Here is a 23,445-nt window from a genome sequence, read left to right as displayed (position 1 = left end):
CAAGAAAAGCTGCAGCAGCAACAGCAGCAGCAACAGCAACAGCAACAGCAGCTGCAGCCGGAACAGCAGCAACAGCATCAGCAATAACAGCAACTTGAACACCAAAAACAGCAGCAGCGATTGTAGCATCAAAAGCTGCAACAGCAGTAGCACCAGCAGCAACTGCAACAGAAACAGCAGCAATAGGAACGGAATCAGCAGCAGCAACAGCAGCAACAGGAACAGCAACAGCATTAGGAGCAACAACCGCTGCAATAATAGCAGTAGCAACAACAGCAGGAACTTCAGCAGCAGCAGCAAAAACTGCAACAGGAACAGTAGCAACAGCAGCAGCAACAGCAACAGCATCAGCAGCAACAGCAAAAGCAGCAACAACAGAAGCAACAACAGCAAAAAGAACAGCAACAGCAGCAACAGGAAAAGGAGCAATAGGAACAGGAACAACAGCAGCAACAGCAGCAATAGGAACAGCAACAGCAGAAGCAACAGCAGCAACAGGATCAGCACATGCAAAAACAACAGCAGCAACAGCAGCAGCTACAGGAACAGCAGCTATGGGAACAGCAGCAATAGGAACAGCATCTACAGCAGCAACAACAGCAGCAACAGCAGCAACAGAAGCAGCAGGAACAGCAACAGCATTAGGAGCAACAACTACGGCAATTGTAGCAGTAGCAATAACAGCAGGAACAGCAACAGGAACAGCAACAGCAGCAGGAACAGCAACAGCAGCAGGAACAACAGCAACAGGAACAGCAGCAACAGCATTAGCAGCAATAGGAACAGTAGCAACAACAGCAGCAACATGAGCAAAAAGAATCGTAACAGCAGCAGCAGCAACAGCAACAGCAGCATAACAGCAGCAGCAATTGCAACAACAGGAAAAGCAATAACAACAGCAACAGGAACAGCAACAAGAGCAACAGCAGCAGCAACAGCAACAGCATCAGCAGCAACAGCAAGAGCAACAATAACAGCCAAAGATGCAACACCAGCAAGAGGAACAAAAGCTGCAGCAGGAACAGCAACGACAGCAGCAACAGCAGCAACAGGAACAGCAACAGCATTAGGAGCAACAACCGCAGCAATTGTAGCAGGAGCAACAATAGCAGGAACAGCAACAGGAACAGCAACAGCAGCAGGAATAGCAACAGCAGCAGGAACAACAGCAACAGGAACAGCAGCAACAGCATTAGCAGCAATCGGAACTGTAGCAACAACAGCAGCAAAATGAGCTAAAAGAATCGTAACAGCAACAGCAGCAGCAGCAACAGCAGCATAACAGCAGCAGCAGCAATTGTGACAACAGGAACAGCAATAACAACAGCAACAGGAACAGCAACAAGAGCAACAGCAGCAGCAACAGCAACAGCATCAGCAGCAACAGCAAGAGCAACAATAACAGCCAAAGCTGCAACACCAGGAAGAGGAACAAACGCTGCAGCAGGAATAGCAACAACAGCAGCAGCAGCAACAACAGCAACAATATGAACATTACAGCAGCATCAATTGCAGAAACAGCAACAGCAACAACAGCAGGAGCAACAGCAGCAATTTGACCCACAGCAGCAGCATTAACAGCAGAAATAGCAACAGCGACATCCGCAGCAAGAACAACAGCAACAGCAGCTGCAGCTGGAACAGCAGCAACAGGAACAGTAACAACAGCAGCAATAACATCAGCAATAATAACAATAGGAACAGCAAAAACAGCAGCATCAATTGTAGCAGCAGCAGCTGCAACAGCAGCAGCAACAAGAGCAACCACAGTGGTGACAGCAACAGCAGCAACAGCAACAGCGACAGCATAAGCAACAATTGGAAAAGCAACAATAACAGCATCAATAGGAACAACATCTACAGCAGCAACAACAGCAGCAACAGCAGCAACAGGAACAGCAACAGCATTAGGAGCAACAACCGCAGCAATTGTAGCAGTAGCATCAACAGCCGGAACAGCAACAGGAACAGCAACAGCAACAGGAACAGCAACAGCAGCAGGAACCACAGCAACAGGAACAGCAGCAACAGCATTAGCAGCAATAGGAACAGCAGCAACAACAGCAGCAACATGAGCAAAAGGAATCGTAACAGCAGCAGCAGCAACAGCAACAGCAGCATAACAGCAGCAGCAGCAACTGCAACAGGAACAGCAATAGCAACAGCAACAGGAACAGCAACAAGAGCAACAGCAGCAGCAACAGCAACAGCATCAGCAGCAACAGCAAGAGCAACAATAACAGCCAAAGAACCAACACCAGCAAGAGGAACAAAAGCTGCAGCAGCAACAGCAACAACAGCAGCAGCAAAAGCAGAAGCAGCAACAACAGCAACAATAGGAAAATTACAGCAGCATCAATCGCAAAACAGCAAAAGCACCAACAGCAGGAGCAACAGCAGCAAGTGGAACCAGAGCAGCAGCATTAACAGCAGAAATAGCAGCAGCAACAGCAGCAACAAGAGCAACAGCAGAAGCGACAGCAACAGCAACAGCGACAGCATCAGCAGCAATAGGAAAAGCAACAATAACAGCAGCAATAGGAACAGCATCTACAGAAGCAACAGCAGCAGCAACAGCAGGAACAGGAACAGCAACAGCATTAGGAGCAACAACCGCAGCAATTGTAGCAGTAGCAACAACAGCAGGAACAGCAAGAGCAGCAGGAAGAGCAACAGCAGCAGCAACAGCTGAAACAGCAACAGCAGAAACAGCAAAAGCAAGAAAAGCTGCAGCAGCAACAGCAGCAGCAACAGCAACAGAAGCAACAGGTGCAGCTACAGCAGCAGCAAAAGCAAGAGCAACAATAACAGTCAAATCTGCAGCATCAACACGAACAGCAACAACAGCAGCAACAGGAACAGCAGCAACAGCAGCAACAGCATCAGCAGCAACAGCAAGAGCAACAATAACAGCCAAAGCTGCAACAGCAGCAACTGGAACAACAGCAGCAACAGGAACAGCAATAACAGCAGCCACAAAAGCAGCAGCAACAACAGTAACAATAGGAACAGCAACAGCAGCATCAACAGCTGAACCAGCAACAGCAGAAACAGCAAAAGCAAGAAAAGCTGCAGCAGCAACAGCAGCAGCAACAGCAACAGCAACAGCAGCTGCAGCCGGAACAGCAGCAACAGCAGCAGCAATAACAGCAACTTGAATACCAAAAATAGCAGCAGCGATTGTAGCAGCAGCAGCAGCAACAGCAGCAGCACCAGCAGCAACAGCAAGAGCAACAATAACAGCCAAAGATGCAACACCAGCAAGAGGAACAAAAGTTGCAGCAGGAACAGCAACGACAGCAGCAACAGCAGCAACAGGAACAGCAACAGCATTAGGAGCAACAACCGCAGCAATTGTAGCAGGAGCAACAATAGCAGGAACAGCAACAGGAACAGCAACAGCAGCAGGAATAGCAACAGCAGCAGGAATAACAGCAACAGGAACAGCAGCAACAGCATTAGCAGCAATCGGAACAGTAGCAACAACAGCAGCAACATGAGCTAAAAGAATTGTAACAGCAACAGCAGCAACAGCAACAGCAGCATAACAGCAGCAGCAGCAATTGTGACAACAGGAACAGCAATAACAACAGCAACAGGCACAGCAACAAGAGCAACAGCAGCAGCAACAGCATCAGCAGCAACAGCAAGAGCAACAATAACAGCCAAAGCTGCAAAACCAGGAAGTGGAACAAAAGATGCAGCAGGAATAGCAACAACAGCAGCAACAGCAGCAGCAGCAACAACAGTAACCATAGGAACATTACTGCAGCATCAATTGCAGAAACAGCAAAAGCACCAACAGCAGGAGCAAAAGAAGCAAGGTGAACCACAGCAGCAGCATTAACAGCAGAAATAGCAGCAGCGACATCAGCAGCAAGAACAACAGCAACAGCAGCTGCACCTGGAACAGCAGCAACAGGAACAGTAACAACAGCAGCAATAACATCAGCAATAATAACAATAGGAACAGCAAAAACGGCAGCATCAATTGTAGCAGCAGCAGCTGCAACAGCAGCAGCAACAGCAGCAACAAGAGCAACCGCAGTGTCGACAGCAACAGCAGCAACAGCAACAGTGACAGCATAAGCAACAATGGGAAAAGCAACAATAACAGCAGCAGTAGGAAAATCTACAGCAGCAACAACAGCAGCAACAGCAGCAACAGGTACAGCAACAGCATTAGGAGCAACAACCGCAGCAATTGTAGCAGTAGCAACAACAGCCGGAACAGCAACAAGAACAGCAACAGCAACAGCAACAGGAACAGCAACAAGAGCAACAGCAGCAGCAACAGCAACAGCATCAGCAGCAACAGCAACAGCAAAAATAACAGCCAAAGCTGCAACACCAGCAAGAGGAATAAAAGCTGCAGCTGGAACAGCAACAACAGCAGCAACAGCAGCAGCAGCAGCAACAGCAACAATAGGAACATTACAGCAGCATCAATCGCAGAAAAATCAACAGCAGCAACAGCAGGAGAAACCGCAGCAAGTGGAACCACAGCAGCAGCATTAACAGCAGAAATAGCAACAGCGACATCAGCAACAAGAACAACAGCAACAGCAGCTGCAGCTGGAACTGCAGGAACAGGCACAGTAACAACAGCAGCAATAACATCAGCAATAATAACAATAGGAACAGCAAAAATAGCAGCATCAATTGTAGCAGCAGCAGCTGCAACAGCAGCAGAAACAGCAGCAACAAGAGCAATGCAGTGGCGACAGCAACAGCAGCAACAGCAACAGTGACAGCTTCAGCAATAATAGGAAAAGCAACAATAACAGCATCAATAGGAATAACATCTACAGCAGCAACAACAGCAGCAACAGCAGCAACAGGAACAGCAACAGCATTAGGAGCAACAACCGCAAAATTGTAGCAGTAGCAACAAGAGCCGGAACAGCAACAGGAACAGCAACAGCAGCAGGAACAGCAACAGCAGCAGGAACCACAGCAACAGGAACAGCAGCAACAGCATTAGCAGCAATAGGAACAGCAGCAACAGCATTAGCAGCAATAGGAACAGCAGCAACAACAGCAGCAACATGAGCTAAAAGAATCGTAACAGCAGCAGCAGCAACAGCAACAGCAGCATAACAGCAGCAGCAGCAACTGCAACAACAGGAACAGCAATAGCAACAGCAACAGGAACAGCAACAAGAGCAACAGCAGCAGCAACAGCAACAGCATCAGCAGCAACAGCAAGAGCAACAATAACAGCCAAAGAACCAACACCAGCAAGAGGAAAAAAAGCTGCAGCAGGAACAGCAACAACAGCAGCAAAAGCAGCAGTAACAGCAGCAACAGGAAGAGCAAGAGCATTAGGAGCAACAGCCGCAGCAATTGTCGCAGTAGCAACAACAGCAGGAACAGCAAGAGCAGCAGGAAGAGCAACAGCAGCAGCAACAACAGCAAAAGGAACAGCAACAACAGCAACAGCAACAACAGCAACAGCAGCAGCAAAAGCAGCAACAGGAGTAGCAACAGCAGCAATAGCAGCAGCAACAGTATGAGCAGCAACAGCAACAGCAACAGCAGTTGCAACAGGAATAGCAGCAACAGGAACAGCAACAACAACAGCAACAGCAGCAGCAAAAACACAACAGCAATAGCAACAGAAGAAGCAGGAACTGCAACAACATCAGGCACAACAACAGCAAAAGCAGAAACAGGCGCAGCAACAGCAGCAGCAACAGGAACAGCAGCAACAGCAACAGCAACAACAACACAACAGCAACAGCAGAAGCAGGAACAGCAGCAGCAGCAGGGACAGCAACAGCAACAGCAGCAACAGGTGCAGCTACAGCAGCAGCAACAGGAACAGCAGTGACAGCAACAGCATCAGCAACAGCAACAGCAGCTTAACAGCAGGAACAGCAGCAGCAGCAGCAAGAGGAACAGGAACAACAGCAGCAACAGCAGCAAAAGGATAAGCAACAGCAGCATCAAAAGTTGCAACAGCAGCAGCTACAGGAACAGCAGCAGCAATAGCAACTGAAAAAGCAATAGCAGCAACAACCGCAGCAATAGTAACAGCAAAAACAACACAACAGCAACAGCAACAGCAGAAGCAGGAACAACAACAGCAGCGGGCACAGCAACAGCAACACCAGCAACAGGTGCAGCTACAGCAGCAGCAACAGAAGCAACAGGTGCAGCTACAGCAGCAACAGCAAGAGCAACAATAACAGTCAAATCTGCAGCAACAACACCAACAGCAACAACAGCAGCAACAGGAACAGCAGCAACAGCAGCAACAGCATCAGCAGCAACAGCAAGAGCAACAATAACAGCCAAAGCTGCAACAGCAGCAACTGGAACAACAGCAGCAACAGGAACAGCAATAACAGCAGCCACAAAAGCAGCAGCAACAACAGTAACAATAGGAACAGCAACAGCAGCATCAACAGCTGAAACGGCAACAGCAGAAACAGCAAAAGCAAGAAAAGCTGCAGCAGCAACAGCTGCAGCAACAGCAACAGCAACAGCAGCTGCAGCCGGAACAGCTGCAACAGCATCAGCAATAACAGCAACTTGAACACCAAAAACAGCAGCAGCGATTGTAGCATCAAAAGCTGCAACAGCAGCAGCACCAGCAGCAACTGCAACAGAAACAGCAGCAATAGGAACAGAATCAGCAGCAGCAACAGCAGCAACAGGAACAGCAACAGCATTAGGAGCAACAACCGCTGCAATAATAGCAGTAGCAACAACAGCAGGAACTTCAGCAGCAGCAGCAATAACTGCAACAGGAACAGTAGCAACAGCAGCAGCAACAGCAACAGCATCAGCAGCAACAGCAAAAGCAGCAACAACAGAAGCAACAACAGCAAAAAGAACAGCAACAGCAGCAACAGGAAAAGGAGCAATAGGAACAGGAACAACAGCAGCAACAGCAGCAATAGGAACAGCAACAGCAGAAGCAACAGCAGCAACAGGATCAGCACATGCAAAAACAACAGCAGCAACAGCAGCAGCTACAGGAACAGCAGCTATGGGAACAGCAGCAATAGGAACAGCATCTACAGCAGCAACAACAGCAGCAACAGCAGCAACAGCAGCAGCAGGAACAGCAACAGCATTAGGAGCAACAACTACGGCAATTGTAGCAGTAGCAATAACAGCAGGAACAGCAACAGGAACAGCAACAGCAGCAGGAACAGCAACAGCAGCAGGAACAACAGCAACAGGAACAGCAGCAACAGCATTAGCAGCAATAGGAACAGTAGCAACAACAGCAGCAACATGAGCAAAATGAATCGTAACAGCAGCAGCAGCAACAGCAACAGCAGCATAACAGCAGCAGCAATTGCAACAACAGGAAAAGCAATAACAACAGCAACAGGAACAGCAACAAGAGCAACAGCAGCAGCAACAGCAACAGCATCAGCAGCAACAGCAAGAGCAACAATAACAGCCAAAGATGCAACACCAGCAAGAGGAACAAAAGCTGCAGCAGGAACAGCAACGACAGCAGCAACAGCAGCAACAGGAACAGCAACAGCATTAGGAGCAACAACCGCAGCAATTGTAGCAGGAGCAACAATAGCAGGAACAGCAACAGCAGCAGGAATAGAAACAGCAGCAGGAACAACAGCAACAGGAACAGCAGCAACAGCATTAGCAGCAATCGGAACAGTAGCAACAACAGCAGCAAAATGAGCTAAAAGAATCGTAACAGCAACAGCAGCAGCAGCAACAGCAGCATAACAGCAGTAGCAGCAATTGTGACAACAGGAACAGCAATAACAACAGCAACAGGAACAGCAACAAGAGCAACAGCAGCAGCAACAGCAACAGCATCAGCAGCAACAGCAAGAGCAACAATAACAGCCAAAGCTGCAACACCAGGAAGAGGAACAAACGCTGCAGCAGGAATAGCAACAACAGCAGCAGCAGCAACAACAGCAACAATATGAACATTACAGCAGCATCAATTGCAGAAACAGCAACAGCAACAACAGCAGGAGCAACAGCAGCAATTTGACCCACAGCAGCAGCATTAACAGCAGAAATAGCAACAGCGACATCCGCAGCAAGAACAACAGCAACAGCAGCTGCAGCTGGAACAGCAGCAACAGGAACAGTAACAACAGCAGCAATAACATCAGCAATAATAACAATAGGAACAGCAAAAACAGCAGCATCAATTGTAGCAGCAGCAGCTGCAACAGCAGCAGCAACAGCAGCAACAAGAGCAACCACAGTGGTGACAGCAACAGCAGCAACAGCAACAGCGACAGCATAAGCAACAATTGGAAAAGCAACAATAACAGCATCAATAGGAACAACATCTACAGCAGCAACAACAGCAGCAACAGCAGCAACAGGAACAGCAACAGCATTAGGAGCAACAACCGCAGCAATTGTAGCAGTAGCATCAACAGCCGGAACAGCAACAGGAACAGCAACAGCAACAGGAACAGCAACAGCAGCAGGAACCACAGCAACAGGAACAGCAGCAACAGCATTAGCAGCAATAGGAACAGCAGCAACAACAGCAGCAACATGAGCAAAAGGAATCGTAACAGCAGCAGCAGCAACAGCAACAGCAGCATAACAGCAGCAGCAGCAACTGCAACAGGAACAGCAATAGCAACAGCAACAGGAACAGCAACAAGAGCAACAGCAGCAGCAACAGCAACAGCATCAGCAGCAACAGCAAGAGCAACAATAACAGCCAAAGAACCAACACCAGCAAGAGGAACAAAAGCTGCAGCAGCAACAGCAACAACAGCAGCAGCAAAAGCAGAAGCAGCAACAACAGCAACAATAGGAAAATTACAGCAGCATCAATCGCAAAACAGCAAAAGCACCAACAGCAGGAGCAACAGCAGCAAGTGGAACCAGAGCAGCAGCATTAACAGCAGAAATAGCAGCAGCAACAGCAGCAACAAGAGCAACAGCAGAAGCGACAGCAACAGCAACAGCGACAGCATCAGCAGCAATAGGAAAAGCAACAATAACAGCAGCAATAGGAACAGCATCTACAGAAGCAACAGCAGCAGCAACAGCAGGAACAGGAACAGCAACAACATTAGGAGCAACAACCGCAGCAATTGTAGCAGTAGCAACAACAGCAGGAACAGCAAGAGCAGCAGGAAGAGCAACAGCAGCAGCAACAGCTGAAACAGCAACAGCAGAAACAGCAAAAGCAAGAAAAGCTGCAGCAGCAACAGCAGCAGCAACAGCAACAGAAGCAACAGGTGCAGCTACAGCAGCAGCAAAAGCAAGAGCAACAATAACAGTCAAATCTGCAGCATCAACACGAACAGCAACAACAGCAGCAACAGGAACAGCAGCAACAGCAGCAACAGCATCAGCAGCAACAGCAAGAGCAACAATAACAGCCAAAGCTGCAACAGCAGCAACTGGAACAACAGCAGCAACAGGAACAGCAATAACAGCAGCCACAAAAGCAGCAGCAGCAACAGTAACAATAGGAACAGCAACAGCAGCATCAACAGCTGAAACAGCAACAGCAGAAACAGCAAAAGCAAGAAAAGCTGCAGCAGCAACAGCAGCAGCAACAGCAACAGCAACAGCAGCTGCAGCCGGAACAGCAGCAACAGCATCAGCAACAACAGCAACTTGAATACCAAAAATAGCAGCAGCGATTGTAGCAGCAGCAGCAGCAACAGCAGCAGCACCAGCAGCAACAGCAAGAGCAACAATAACAGCCAAAGATGCAACACCAGCAAGAGGAACAAAAGTTGCAGCAGGAACAGCAACGACAGCAACGACAGCAGCAACAGCAGCAACAGGAACAGCAACAGCATTAGGAGCAACAACCGCAGCAATTGTAGCAGGAGCAACATTAGCAGGAACAGCAACAGGAACAGCAACAGCAGCAGGAATAGCAACAGCAGCAGGAACAACAGCAACAGGAACAGCAGCAACAGCATTAGCAGCAATCGGAACAGTAGCAACAACAGCAGCAAAATGAGCTAAAAGAATCGTAACAGCAACAGCAGCAGCAGCAACAGCAGCATAACAGCAGCAGCAGCAATTGTGACAACAGGAACAGCAATAACAACAGCAACAGGAACAGCAACAAGAGCAACAGCAGCAGCAACAGCAACAGCATCAGCAGCAACAGCAAGAGCAACAATAACAGCCAAAGCTGCAACACCAGGAAGAGGAACAAACGCTGCAGCAGGAATAGCAACAACAGCAGCAGCAGCAACAACAGCAACAATATGAACATTACAGCAGCATCAATTGCAGAAACAGCAACAGCAACAACAGCAGGAGCAACAGCAGCAATTTGACCCACAGCAGCAGCATTAACAGCAGAAATAGCAACAGCGACATCCGCAGCAAGAACAACAGCAACAGCAGCTGCAGCTGGAACAGCAGCAACAGGAACAGTAACAACAGCAGCAATATCATCAGCAATAATAACAATAGGAACAGCAAAAACAGCAGCATCAATTGTAGCAGCAGCAGCTGCAACAGCAGCAGCAACAGCAGCAACAAGAGCAACCACAGTGGTGACAGCAACAGCAGCAACAGCAACAGCGACAGCATAAGCAACAATTGGAAAAGCAACAATAACAGCATCAATAGGAACAACATCTACAGCAGCAACAACAGCAGCAACAGCAGCAACAGGAACAGCAACAGCATTAGGAGCAACAACCGCAGCAATTGTAGCAGTAGCATCAACAGCCGGAACAGCAACAGGAACAGCAACAGCAACAGGAACAGCAACAGCAGCAGGAACCACAGCAACAGGAACAGCAGCAACAGCATTAGCAGCAATAGGAACAGCAGCAACAACAGCAGCAACATGAGCAAAAGGAATCGTAACAGCAGAAGCAGCAACAGCAACAGCAGCATAACAACAGCAACAGAAGCAACAGGTGCAGCTACAGCAGCAGCAACAGCAAGAGCAACAATAACAGTCAAATCTGCAGCAACAACACCAACAGCAACAACAGCAGCAACAGGAACAGCAGCAACAGCAGCAACAGCATCAGCAGCAACAGCAAGAGCAACAATAACAGCCAAAGCTGCAACAGCAGCAACTGGAACAACAGCAGCAACAGGAACAGCAATAACAGCAGCCACAAAAGCAGCAGCAACAACAGTAACAATAGGAACAGCAACAGCAGCATCAACAGCTGAAACGGCAACAGCAGAAACAGCAAAAGCAAGAAAAGCTGCAGCAGCAACAGCTGCAGCAACAGCAACAGCAACAGCAGCTGCAGCCGGAACAGCTGCAACAGCATCAGCAATAACAGCAACTTGAACACCAAAAACAGCAGCAGCGATTGTAGCATCAAAAGCTGCAACAGCAGCAGCACCAGCAGCAACTGCAACAGAAACAGCAGCAATAGGAACAGAATCAGCAGCAGCAACAGCAGCAACAGGAACAGCAACAGCATTAGGAGCAACAACCGCTGCAATAATAGCAGTAGCAACAACAGCAGGAACTTCAGCAGCAGCAGCAATAACTGCAACAGGAACAGTAGCAACAGCAGCAGCAACAGCAACAGCATCAGCAGCAACAGCAAAAGCAGCAACAACAGAAGCAACAACAGCAAAAAGAACAGCAACAGCAGCAACAGGAAAAGGAGCAATAGGAACAGGAACAACAGCAGCAACAGCAGCAATAGGAACAGCAACAGCAGAAGCAACAGCAGCAACAGGATCAGCACATGCAAAAACAACAGCAGCAACAGCAGCAGCTACAGGAACAGCAGCTATGGGAACAGCAGCAATAGGAACAGCATCTACAGCAGCAACAACAGCAGCAACAGCAGCAACAGCAGCAGCAGGAACAGCAACAGCATTAGGAGCAACAACTACGGCAATTGTAGCAGTAGCAATAACAGCAGGAACAGCAACAGGAACAGCAACAGCAGCAGGAACAGCAACAGCAGCAGGAACAACAGCAACAGGAACAGCAGCAACAGCATTAGCAGCAATAGGAACAGTAGCAACAACAGCAGCAACATGAGCAAAATGAATCGTAACAGCAGCAGCAGCAACAGCAACAGCAGCATAACAGCAGCAGCAATTGCAACAACAGGAAAAGCAATAACAACAGCAACAGGAACAGCAACAAGAGCAACAGCAGCAGCAACAGCAACAGCATCAGCAGCAACAGCAAGAGCAACAATAACAGCCAAAGATGCAACACCAGCAAGAGGAACAAAAGCTGCAGCAGGAACAGCAACGACAGCAGCAACAGCAGCAACAGGAACAGCAACAGCATTAGGAGCAACAACCGCAGCAATTGTAGCAGGAGCAACAATAGCAGGAACAGCAACAGCAGCAGGAATAGAAACAGCAGCAGGAACAACAGCAACAGGAACAGCAGCAACAGCATTAGCAGCAATCGGAACAGTAGCAACAACAGCAGCAAAATGAGCTAAAAGAATCGTAACAGCAACAGCAGCAGCAGCAACAGCAGCATAACAGCAGTAGCAGCAATTGTGACAACAGGAACAGCAATAACAACAGCAACAGGAACAGCAACAAGAGCAACAGCAGCAGCAACAGCAACAGCATCAGCAGCAACAGCAAGAGCAACAATAACAGCCAAAGCTGCAACACCAGGAAGAGGAACAAACGCTGCAGCAGGAATAGCAACAACAGCAGCAGCAGCAACAACAGCAACAATATGAACATTACAGCAGCATCAATTGCAGAAACAGCAACAGCAACAACAGCAGGAGCAACAGCAGCAATTTGACCCACAGCAGCAGCATTAACAGCAGAAATAGCAACAGCGACATCCGCAGCAAGAACACCAGCAACAGCAGCTGCAGCTGGAACAGCAGCAACAGGAACAGTAACAACAGCAGCAATAACATCAGCAATAATAACAATAGGAACAGCAAAAACAGCAGCATCAATTGTAGCAGCAGCAGCTGCAACAGCAGCAGCAACAGCAGCAACAAGAGCAACCACAGTGGTGACAGCAACAGCAGCAACAGCAACAGCGACAGCATAAGCAACAATTGGAAAAGCAACAATAACAGCATCAATAGGAACAACATCTACAGCAGCAACAACAGCAGCAACAGCAGCAACAGGAACAGCAACAGCATTAGGAGCAACAACCGCAGCAATTGTAGCAGTAGCATCAACAGCCGGAACAGCAACAGGAACAGCAACAGCAACAGGAACAGCAACAGCAGCAGGAACCACAGCAACAGGAACAGCAGCAACAGCATTAGCAGCAATAGGAACAGCAGCAACAACAGCAGCAACATGAGCAAAAGGAATCGTAACAGCAGCAGCAGCAACAGCAACAGCAGCATAACAGCAGCAGCAGCAACTGCAACAGGAACAGCAATAGCAACAGCAACAGGAACAGCAACAAGAGCAACAGCAGCAGCAACAGCAACAGCATCAGCAGCAACAGCAAGAGCAACAATAACAGCCAAAGAACCAACACCAGCAAGAGGAACAAAAGCTGCAGCAGCAACAGCAACAACAGCAGCAGCAAAAGCAGAAGCAGCAACAACAGCAACAATAGGAAAATTACAGCAGCATCAATCGCAAAACAGCAAAAGCACCAACAGCAGGAGCAACAGCAGCAAGTGGAACCAGAGCAGCAGCATTAACAGCAGAAATAGCAGCAGCAACAGCAGCAACAAGAGCAACAGCAGAAGCGACAGCAACAGCAACAGCGACAGCATCAGCAGCAATAGGAAAAGCAACAATAACAGCAGCAATAGGAACAGCATCTACAGAAGCAACAGCAGCAGCAACAGCAGGAACAGGAACAGCAACAGCATTAGGAGCAACAACCGCAGCAATTGTAGCAGTAGCAACAACAGCAGGAACAGCAAGAGCAGCAGGAAGAGCAACAGCAGCAGCAACAGCTGAAACAGCAACAGCAGAAACAGCAAAAGCAAGAAAAGCTGCAGCAGCAACAGCAGCAGCAACAGCAACAGAAGCAACAGGTGCAGCTACAGCAGCAGCAAAAGCAAGAGCAACAATAACAGTCAAATCTGCAGCATCAACACGAACAGCAACAACAGCAGCAACAGGAACAGCAGCAACAGCAGCAACAGCATCAGCAGCAACAGCAAGAGCAACAATAACAGCCAAAGCTGCAACAGCAGCAACTGGAACAACAGCAGCAACAGGAACAGCAATAACAGCAGCCACAAAAGCAGCAGCAGCAACAGTAACAATAGGAACAGCAACAGCAGCATCAACAGCTGAAACAGCAACAGCAGAAACAGCAAAAGCAAGAAAAGCTGCAGCAGCAACAGCAGCAGCAACAGCAACAGCAACAGCAGCTGCAGCCGGAACAGCAGCAACAGCATCAGCAACAACAGCAACTTGAATACCAAAAATAGCAGCAGCGATTGTAGCAGCAGCAGCAGCAACAGCAGCAGCACCAGCAGCAACAGCAAGAGCAACAATAACAGCCAAAGATGCAACACCAGCAAGAGGAACAAAAGCTGCAGCAGCAACAGCAACAACAGCAGCAGCAAAAACAGAAGCAGCAACAACAGCAACAATAGGAAAATTACAGCAGCATCAATCGCAAAACAGCAAAAGCACCAACAGCAGGAGCAACAGCAGCAAGTGGAACCAGAGCAGCAGCATTAACAGCAGAAATAGCAGCAGCAACAGCAGCAACAAGAGCAACAGCAGAAGCGACAGCAACAGCAACAGCGACAGCATCAGCAGCAATAGGAAAAGCAACAATAACAGCAGCAATAGGAACAGCATCTACAGAAGCAACAGCAGCAGCAACAGCAGGAACAGGAACAGCAACAACATTAGGAGCAACAACCGCAGCAATTGTAGCAGTAGCAACAACAGCAGGAACAGCAAGAGCAGCAGGAAGAGCAACAGCAGCAGCAACAGCTGAAACAGCAACAGCAGAAACAGCAAAAGCAAGAAAAGCTGCAGCAGCAACAGCAGCAGCAACAGCAACAGAAGCAACAGGTGCAGCTACAGCAGCAGCAAAAGCAAGAGCAACAATAACAGTCAAATCTGCAGCATCAACACGAACAGCAACAACAGCAGCAACAGGAACAGCAGCAACAGCAGCAACAGCATCAGCAGCAACAGCAAGAGCAACAATAACAGCCAAAGCTGCAACAGCAGCAACTGGAACAACAGCAGCAACAGGAACAGCAATAACAGCAGCCACAAAAGCAGCAGCAGCAACAGTAACAATAGGAACAGCAACAGCAGCATCAACAGCTGAAACAGCAACAGCAGAAACAGCAAAAGCAAGAAAAGCTGCAGCAGCAACAGCAGCAGCAACAGCAACAGCAACAGCAGCTGCAGCCGGAACAGCAGCAACAGCATCAGCAACAACAGCAACGTGAATACCAAAAATAGCAGCAGCGATTGTAGCAGCAGCAGCAGCAACAGCAGCAGCACCAGCAGCAACAGCAAGAGCAACAATAACAGCCAAAGATGCAACACCAGCAAGAGGAACAAAAGTTGCAGCAGGAACAGCAACGACAGCAACGACAGCAGCAACAGCAGCAACAGGAACAGCAACAGCATTAGGAGCAACAACCGCAGCAATTGTAGCAGGAGCAACATTAGCAGGAACAGCAACAGGAACAGCAACAGCAGCAGGAATAGCAACAGCAGCAGGAACAACAGCAACAGGAACAGCAGCAACAGCATTAGCAGCAATCGGAACAGTAGCAACAACAGCAGCAAAATGAGCTAAAAGAATCGTAACAGCAACAGCAGCAGCAGCAACAGCAGCATAACAGCAGCAGCAGCAATTGTGACAACAGGAACAGCAATAACAACAGCAACAGGAACAGCAACAAGAGCAACAGCAGCAGCAACAGCAACAGCATCAGCAGCAACAGCAAGAGCAACAATAACAGCCAAAGCTGCAACACCAGGAAGAGGAACAAACGCTGCAGCAGGAATAGCAACAACAGCAGCAGCAGCAACAACAGCAACAATATGAACATTACAGCAGCATCAATTGCAGAAACAGCAACAGCAACAACAGCAGGAGCAACAGCAGCAATTTGACCCACAGCAGCAGCATTAACAGCAGAAATAGCAACAGCGACATCCGCAGCAAGAACAACAGCAACAGCAGCTGCAGCTGGAACAGCAGCAACAGGAACAGTAACAACAGCAGCAATATCATCAGCAATAATAACAATAGGAACAGCAAAAACAGCAGCATCAATTGTAGCAGCAGCAGCTGCAACAGCAGCAGCAACAGCAGCAACAAGAGCAACCACAGTGGTGACAGCAACAGCAGCAACAGCAACAGCGACAGCATAAGCAACAATTGGAAAAGCAACAATAACAGCATCAATAGGAACAACATCTACAGCAGCAACAACAGCAGCAACAGCAGCAACAGGAACAGCAACAGCATTAGGAGCAACAACCGCAGCAATTGTAGCAGTAGCATCAACAGCCGGAACAGCAACAGGAACAGCAACAGCAACAGGAACAGCAACAGCAGCAGGAACCACAGCAACAGGAACAGCAGCAACAGCATTAGCAGCAATAGGAACAGCAGCAACAACAGCAGCAACATGAGCAAAAGGAATCGTAACAGCAGAAGCAGCAACAGCAACAGCAGCATAACAACAGCAACAGAAGCAACAGGTGCAGCTACAGCAGCAGCAACAGCAAGAGCAACAATAACAGTCAAATCTGCAGCAACAACACCAACAGCAACAACAGCAGCAACAGGAACAGCAGCAACAGCAGCAACAGCATCAGCAGCAACAGCAAGAGCAACAATAACAGCCAAAGCTGCAACAGCAGCAACTGGAACAACAGCAGCAACAGGAACAGCAATAACAGCAGCCACAAAAGCAGCAGCAACAACAGTAACAATAGGAACAGCAACAGCAGCATCAACAGCTGAAACGGCAACAGCAGAAACAGCAAAAGCAAGAAAAGCTGCAGCAGCAACAGCTGCAGCAACAGCAACAGCAACAGCAGCTGCAGCCGGAACAGCTGCAACAGCATCAGCAATAACAGCAACTTGAACACCAAAAACAGCAGCAGCGATTGTAGCATCAAAAGCTGCAACAGCAGCAGCACCAGCAGCAACTGCAACAGAAACAGCAGCAATAGGAACAGAATCAGCAGCAGCAACAGCAGCAACAGGAACAGCAACAGCATTAGGAGCAACAACCGCTGCAATAATAGCAGTAGCAACAACAGCAGGAACTTCAGCAGCAGCAGCAATAACTGCAACAGGAACAGTAGCAACAGCAGCAGCAACAGCAACAGCATCAGCAGCAACAGCAAAAGCAGCAACAACAGAAGCAACAACAGCAAAAAGAACAGCAACAGCAGCAACAGGAAAAGGAGCAATAGGAACAGGAACAACAGCAGCAACAGCAGCAATAGGAACAGCAACAGCAGAAGCAACAGCAGCAACAGGATCAGCACATGCAAAAACAACAGCAGCAACAGCAGCAGCTACAGGAACAGCAGCTATGGGAACAGCAGCAATAGGAACAGCATCTACAGCAGCAACAACAGCAGCAACAGCAGCAACAGCAGCAGCAGGAACAGCAACAGCATTAGGAGCAACAGCTACGGCAATTGTAGCAGTAGCAATAACAGCAGGAACAGCAACAGGAACAGCAACAGCAGCAGGAACAGCAACAGCAGCAGGAACAACAGCAACAGGAACAGCAGCAACAGCATTAGCAGCAATAGGAACAGTAGCAACAACAGCAGCAACATGAGCAAAATGAATCGTAACAGCAGCAGCAGCAACAGCAACAGCAGCATAACAGCAGCAGCAATTGCAACAACAGGAAAAGCAATAACAACAGCAACAGGAACAGCAACAAGAGCAACAGCAGCAGCAACAGCAACAGCATCAGCAGCAACAGCAAGAGCAACAATAACAGCCAAAGATGCAACACCAGCAAGAGGAACAAAAGCTGCAGCAGGAACAGCAACGACAGCAGCAACAGCAGCAACAGGAACAGCAACAGCATTAGGAGCAACAACCGCAGCAATTGTAGCAGGAGCAACAATAGCAGGAACAGCAACAGCAGCAGGAATAGAAACAGCAGCAGGAACAACAGCAACAGGAACAGCAGCAACAGCATTAGCAGCAATCGGAACAGTAGCAACAACAGCAGCAAAATGAGCTAAAAGAATCGTAACAGCAACAGCAGCAGCAGCAACAGCAGCATAACAGCAGTAGCAGCAATTGTGACAACAGGAACAGCAATAACAACAGCAACAGGAACAGCAACAAGAGCAACAGCAGCAGCAACAGCAACAGCATCAGCAGCAACAGCAAGAGCAACAATAACAGCCAAAGCTGCAACACCAGGAAGAGGAACAAACGCTGCAGCAGGAATAGCAACAACAGCAGCAGCAGCAACAACAGCAACAATATGAACATTACAGCAGCATCAATTGCAGAAACAGCAACAGCAACAACAGCAGGAGCAACAGCAGCAATTTGACCCACAGCAGCAGCATTAACAGCAGAAATAGCAACAGCGACATCCGCAGCAAGAACACCAGCAACAGCAGCTGCAGCTGGAACAGCAGCAACAGGAACAGTAACAACAGCAGCAATAACATCAGCAATAATAACAATAGGAACAGCAAAAACAGCAGCATCAATTGTAGCAGCAGCAGCTGCAACAGCAGCAGCAACAGCAGCAACAAGAGCAACCACAGTGGTGACAGCAACAGCAGCAACAGCAACAGCGACAGCATAAGCAACAATTGGAAAAGCAACAATAACAGCATCAATAGGAACAACATCTACAGCAGCAACAACAGCAGCAACAGCAGCAACAGGAACAGCAACAGCATTAGGAGCAACAACCGCAGCAATTGTAGCAGTAGCATCAACAGCCGGAACAGCAACAGGAACAGCAACAGCAACAGGAACAGCAACAGCAGCAGGAACCACAGCAACAGGAACAGCAGCAACAGCATTAGCAGCAATAGGAACAGCAGCAACAACAGCAGCAACATGAGCAAAAGGAATCGTAACAGCAGCAGCAGCAACAGCAACAGCAGCATAACAGCAGCAGCAGCAACTGCAACAGGAACAGCAATAGCAACAGCAACAGGAACAGCAACAAGAGCAACAGCAGCAGCAACAGCAACAGCATCAGCAGCAACAGCAAGAGCAACAATAACAGCCAAAGAACCAACACCAGCAAGAGGAACAAAAGCTGCAGCAGCAACAGCAACAACAGCAGCAGCAAAAGCAGAAGCAGCAACAACAGCAACAATAGGAAAATTACAGCAGCATCAATCGCAAAACAGCAAAAGCACCAACAGCAGGAGCAACAGCAGCAAGTGGAACCAGAGCAGCAGCATTAACAGCAGAAATAGCAGCAGCAACAGCAGCAACAAGAGCAACAGCAGAAGCGACAGCAACAGCAACAGCGACAGCATCAGCAGCAATAGGAAAAGCAACAATAACAGCAGCAATAGGAACAGCATCTACAGAAGCAACAGCAGCAGCAACAGCAGGAACAGGAACAGCAACAGCATTAGGAGCAACAACCGCAGCAATTGTAGCAGTAGCAACAACAGCAGGAACAGCAAGAGCAGCAGGAAGAGCAACAGCAGCAGCAACAGCTGAAACAGCAACAGCAGAAACAGCAAAAGCAAGAAAAGCTGCAGCAGCAACAGCAGCAGCAACAGCAACAGAAGCAACAGGTGCAGCTACAGCAGCAGCAAAAGCAAGAGCAACAATAACAGTCAAATCTGCAGCATCAACACGAACAGCAACAACAGCAGCAACAGGAACAGCAGCAACAGCAGCAACAGCATCAGCAGCAACAGCAAGAGCAACAATAACAGCCAAAGCTGCAACAGCAGCAACTGGAACAACAGCAGCAACAGGAACAGCAATAACAGCAGCCACAAAAGCAGCAGCAGCAACAGTAACAATAGGAACAGCAACAGCAGCATCAACAGCTGAAACAGCAACAGCAGAAACAGCAAAAGCAAGAAAAGCTGCAGCAGCAACAGCAGCAGCAACAGCAACAGCAACAGCAGCTGCAGCCGGAACAGCAGCAACAGCATCAGCAACAACAGCAACTTGAATACCAAAAATAGCAGCAGCGATTGTAGCAGCAGCAGCAGCAACAGCAGCAGCACCAGCAGCAACAGCAAGAGCAACAATAACAGCCAAAGATGCAACACCAGCAAGAGGAACAAAAGTGGCAGCAGGAACAGCAACGACAGCAACGACAGCAGCAACAGCAGCAACAGGAACAGCAACAGCATTAGGAGCAACAACCGCAGCAATTGTAGCAGGAGCAACAATAGCAGGAACAGCAACAGGAACAGCAACAGCAGCAGGAATAGCAACAGCAGCAGGAATAACAGCAACAGGAACAGCAGCAACAGCATTAGCAGCAATCGGAACAGTAGCAACAACAGCAGCAACATGAGCTAAAAGAATTGTAACAGCAACAGCAGCAACAGCAACAGCAGCATAACAGCAGCAGCAGCAATTGTGACAACAGGAACAGCAATAACAACAGCAACAGGAACAGCAACAAGAGCAACAGCAGCAGCAACAGCATCAGCAGCAACAGCAAGAGCAACAATAACAGCCAAAGCTGCAAAACCAGGAAGTGGAACAAAAGATGCAGCAGGAATAGCAACAACAGCAGCAACAGCAGCAGCAGCAACAACAGCAACCATAGGAACATTACTGCAGCATCAATTGCAGAAACAGCAAAAGCACCAACAGCAGGAGCAAAAGAAGCAAGGTGAACCACAGCAGCAGCATTAACAGCAGAAATAGCAGCAGCGACATCAGCAGCAAGAACAACAGCAACAGCAGCTGCACCTGGAACAGCAGCAACAGGAACAGTAACAACAGCAGCAATAACATCAGCAATAATAACAATAAGAACAGCAAAAACGGCAGCATCAATTGTAGCAGCAGCAGCTGCAACAGCAGCAGCAACAAGAGCAACCGCAGTGTCGACAGCAACAGCAGCAACAGCAACAGTGACAGCATAAGCAACAATGGGAAAAGCAACAATAACAGCAGCAGTAGGAAAATCTACAGCAGCAAGAACAGCAGCAACAGCAGCAACAGGTACAGCAACAGCATTAGGAGCAACAACCGCAGCAATTGTAGCAGTAGCAACAACAGCCGGAACAGCAACAAGAACAGCAACAGCAACAGCAACAGGAACAGCAACAAGAGCAACAGCAGCAGCAACAGCAACAGCATCAGCAGCAACAGCAACAGCAAAAATAACAGCCAAAGCTGCAACACCAGCAAGAGGAATAAAAGCTGCAGCTGGAACAGCAACAACAGCAGCAACAGCAGCAGCAGCAACAACAGCAACAATAGGAACATTACAGCAGCATCAATCGCAGAAAAATCAACAGCAGCAACAGCAGGAGAAACCGCAGCAAGTGGAACCACAGCAGCAGCATTAACAGCAGAAATAGCAACAGCGACATCAGCAACAAGAACAACAGCAACAGCAGCTGCAGCTGGAACTGCAGGAACAGGCACAGTAACAACAGCAGCAATAACATCAGCAATAATAACAATAGGAACAGCAAAAATAGCAGCATCAATTGTAGCAGCGGCAGCTGCAACAGCAGCAGAAACAGCAGCGACAAGAGCAATGCAGTGGCGACAGCAACAGCAGCAACAGCAACAGTGACAGCTTCAGCAATAATAGGAAAAGCAACAATAACAGCATCAGTAGGAACAACATCTACAGCAGCAACAACAGCAGCAACAGCAGCAACAGGAACAGCAACAGCATTAGGAGCAACAACCGCAAAATTGTAGCAGTAGCAACAACAGCCGGAACAGCAACAGGAACAGCAACAGCAGCAGGAACAGCAACAGCAGCAGGAACCACAGCAACAGGAACAGCAGAAACAGCATTAGCAGCAATAGGAACAGCAGCAACAGCATTAGCAGCAATAGGAACAGCAGCAACAACAGCAGCAACATGAGCTAAAAGAATCGTAACAGCAGCAGCAGCAACAGCAACAGCAGCATAACAGCAGCAGCAGCAACTGCAACAACAGGAACAGCAATAGCAACAGCAACAGGAACAGCAACAAGAGCAACAGCAGCAGCAACAGCAACAGCATCAGCAGCAACAGCAAGAGCAACAATAACAGCCAAAGAACCAACACCAGCAAGAGGAAAAAAAGCTGCAGCAGGAACAGCAACAACAGCAGCAAAAGCAGCAGTAACAGCAGCAACAGGAAGAGCAACAGCATTAGGAGCAACAGCCGCAGCAATTGTTGCAGTAGCAACAACAGCAGGAACAGCAAGAGCAGCAGGAAGAGCAACAGCAGCAGCAACAACAGCAAAAGGAACAGCAACAACAGCAACAGCAACAACAGCAACAGCAGCAGCAAAAGCAGCAACAGGAGTAGCAACAGCAGCAATAGTAGCAGCAACAGTATGAGCAGCAACAGCAACAGCAGCAGCAGTTGCAACAGGAATAGCAGCAACAGGAACAGCAACAACAACAGCAACAGCAGCAGCAAAAACACAACAGCAATAGCAACAGAAGAAGCAGGAACTGCAACAACAGCAGGCACAACAACAGCAAAAGCAGAAACAGGCGCAGCAACAGCAGCAGCAACAGGAACAGCAGCAACAGCAACAGCAACAACAACACAACAGCAACAGCAGAAGCAGGAACAGCAACAGCAGCAGGGACAGCAACAGCAACAGCAGCAACAGGTGCAGCTACAGCAGCAGCAACAGGAACAGCAGTGACAGCAACAGCATCAGCAACAGCAACAGCAGGTTAACAGCAGGAACAGCAGCAGCAGCAGCAAGAGGAACAGGAACAACAGCAGCAACAGCAGCAAAAGGATAAGCAACAGCAGCATCAACAGTTGCAACAGCAGCAGCTACAGGAACAGCAGCAGCAATAGCAACTGAAAAAGCAATAGCAGCAACAACTGCAGCAATAGTAACAGCAAAAACAACACAACAGCAACAGCAACAGCAGAAGCAGGAACAACAACAGCAGCGGGCTCAGCAACAGCAACACCAGCAACAGGTGCAGCTACAGCAGCAGCAACAGCAACAGAAGCAACAGGTGCAGCTACAGCAGCAGCAACAGCAAGAGCAACAATAACAGTCAAATCTGCAGCAACAACACCAACAGCAACAACAGCAGCAACAGGAACAGCAGCAACAGCAGCAACAGCATCAGCAGCAACAGCAAGAGCAACAATAACAGCCAAAGCTGCAACAGCAGCAACTGGAACAACAGCAGCAACAGGAACAGCAATAACAGCAGCCACAAAAGCAGCAGCAACAACAGTAACAATAGGAACAGCAACAGCAGCATCAACAGCTGAAACAGCAACAGCAGAAACAGCAAAAGCAAGAAAAGCTGCAGCAGCAACAGCAGCAGCAACAGCAACAGCAACAGCAGCTGCAGCCGGAACAGCAGCAACAGCATCAGCAATAACAGCAACTTGAACACCAAAAACAGCAGCAGCGAT

General features: G+C 48.5%; 2 pseudogenes; both read left to right on the top strand.

The window, feature by feature from the left end:
- The first annotated feature begins 438 nt into the window (after positions 1-438).
- On the top strand, positions 439-5,857 carry LOC121288406 (annotated as a pseudogene).
- Positions 5,858-7,139: 1,282 nt separating this feature from the next.
- Positions 7,140-22,080, top strand: LOC121288405 (annotated as a pseudogene).
- The last annotated feature ends 1,365 nt before the right edge of the window (positions 22,081-23,445 follow it).

This window comes from Carcharodon carcharias, chromosome 15, assembly GCF_017639515.1.
Source record: "Carcharodon carcharias isolate sCarCar2 chromosome 15, sCarCar2.pri, whole genome shotgun sequence".
NCBI lineage: Eukaryota > Metazoa > Chordata > Chondrichthyes > Lamniformes > Lamnidae > Carcharodon > Carcharodon carcharias.
Note: the sequence above shows the minus strand (reverse complement) of the source record. Positions and strands in the feature narration are given on the sequence as shown.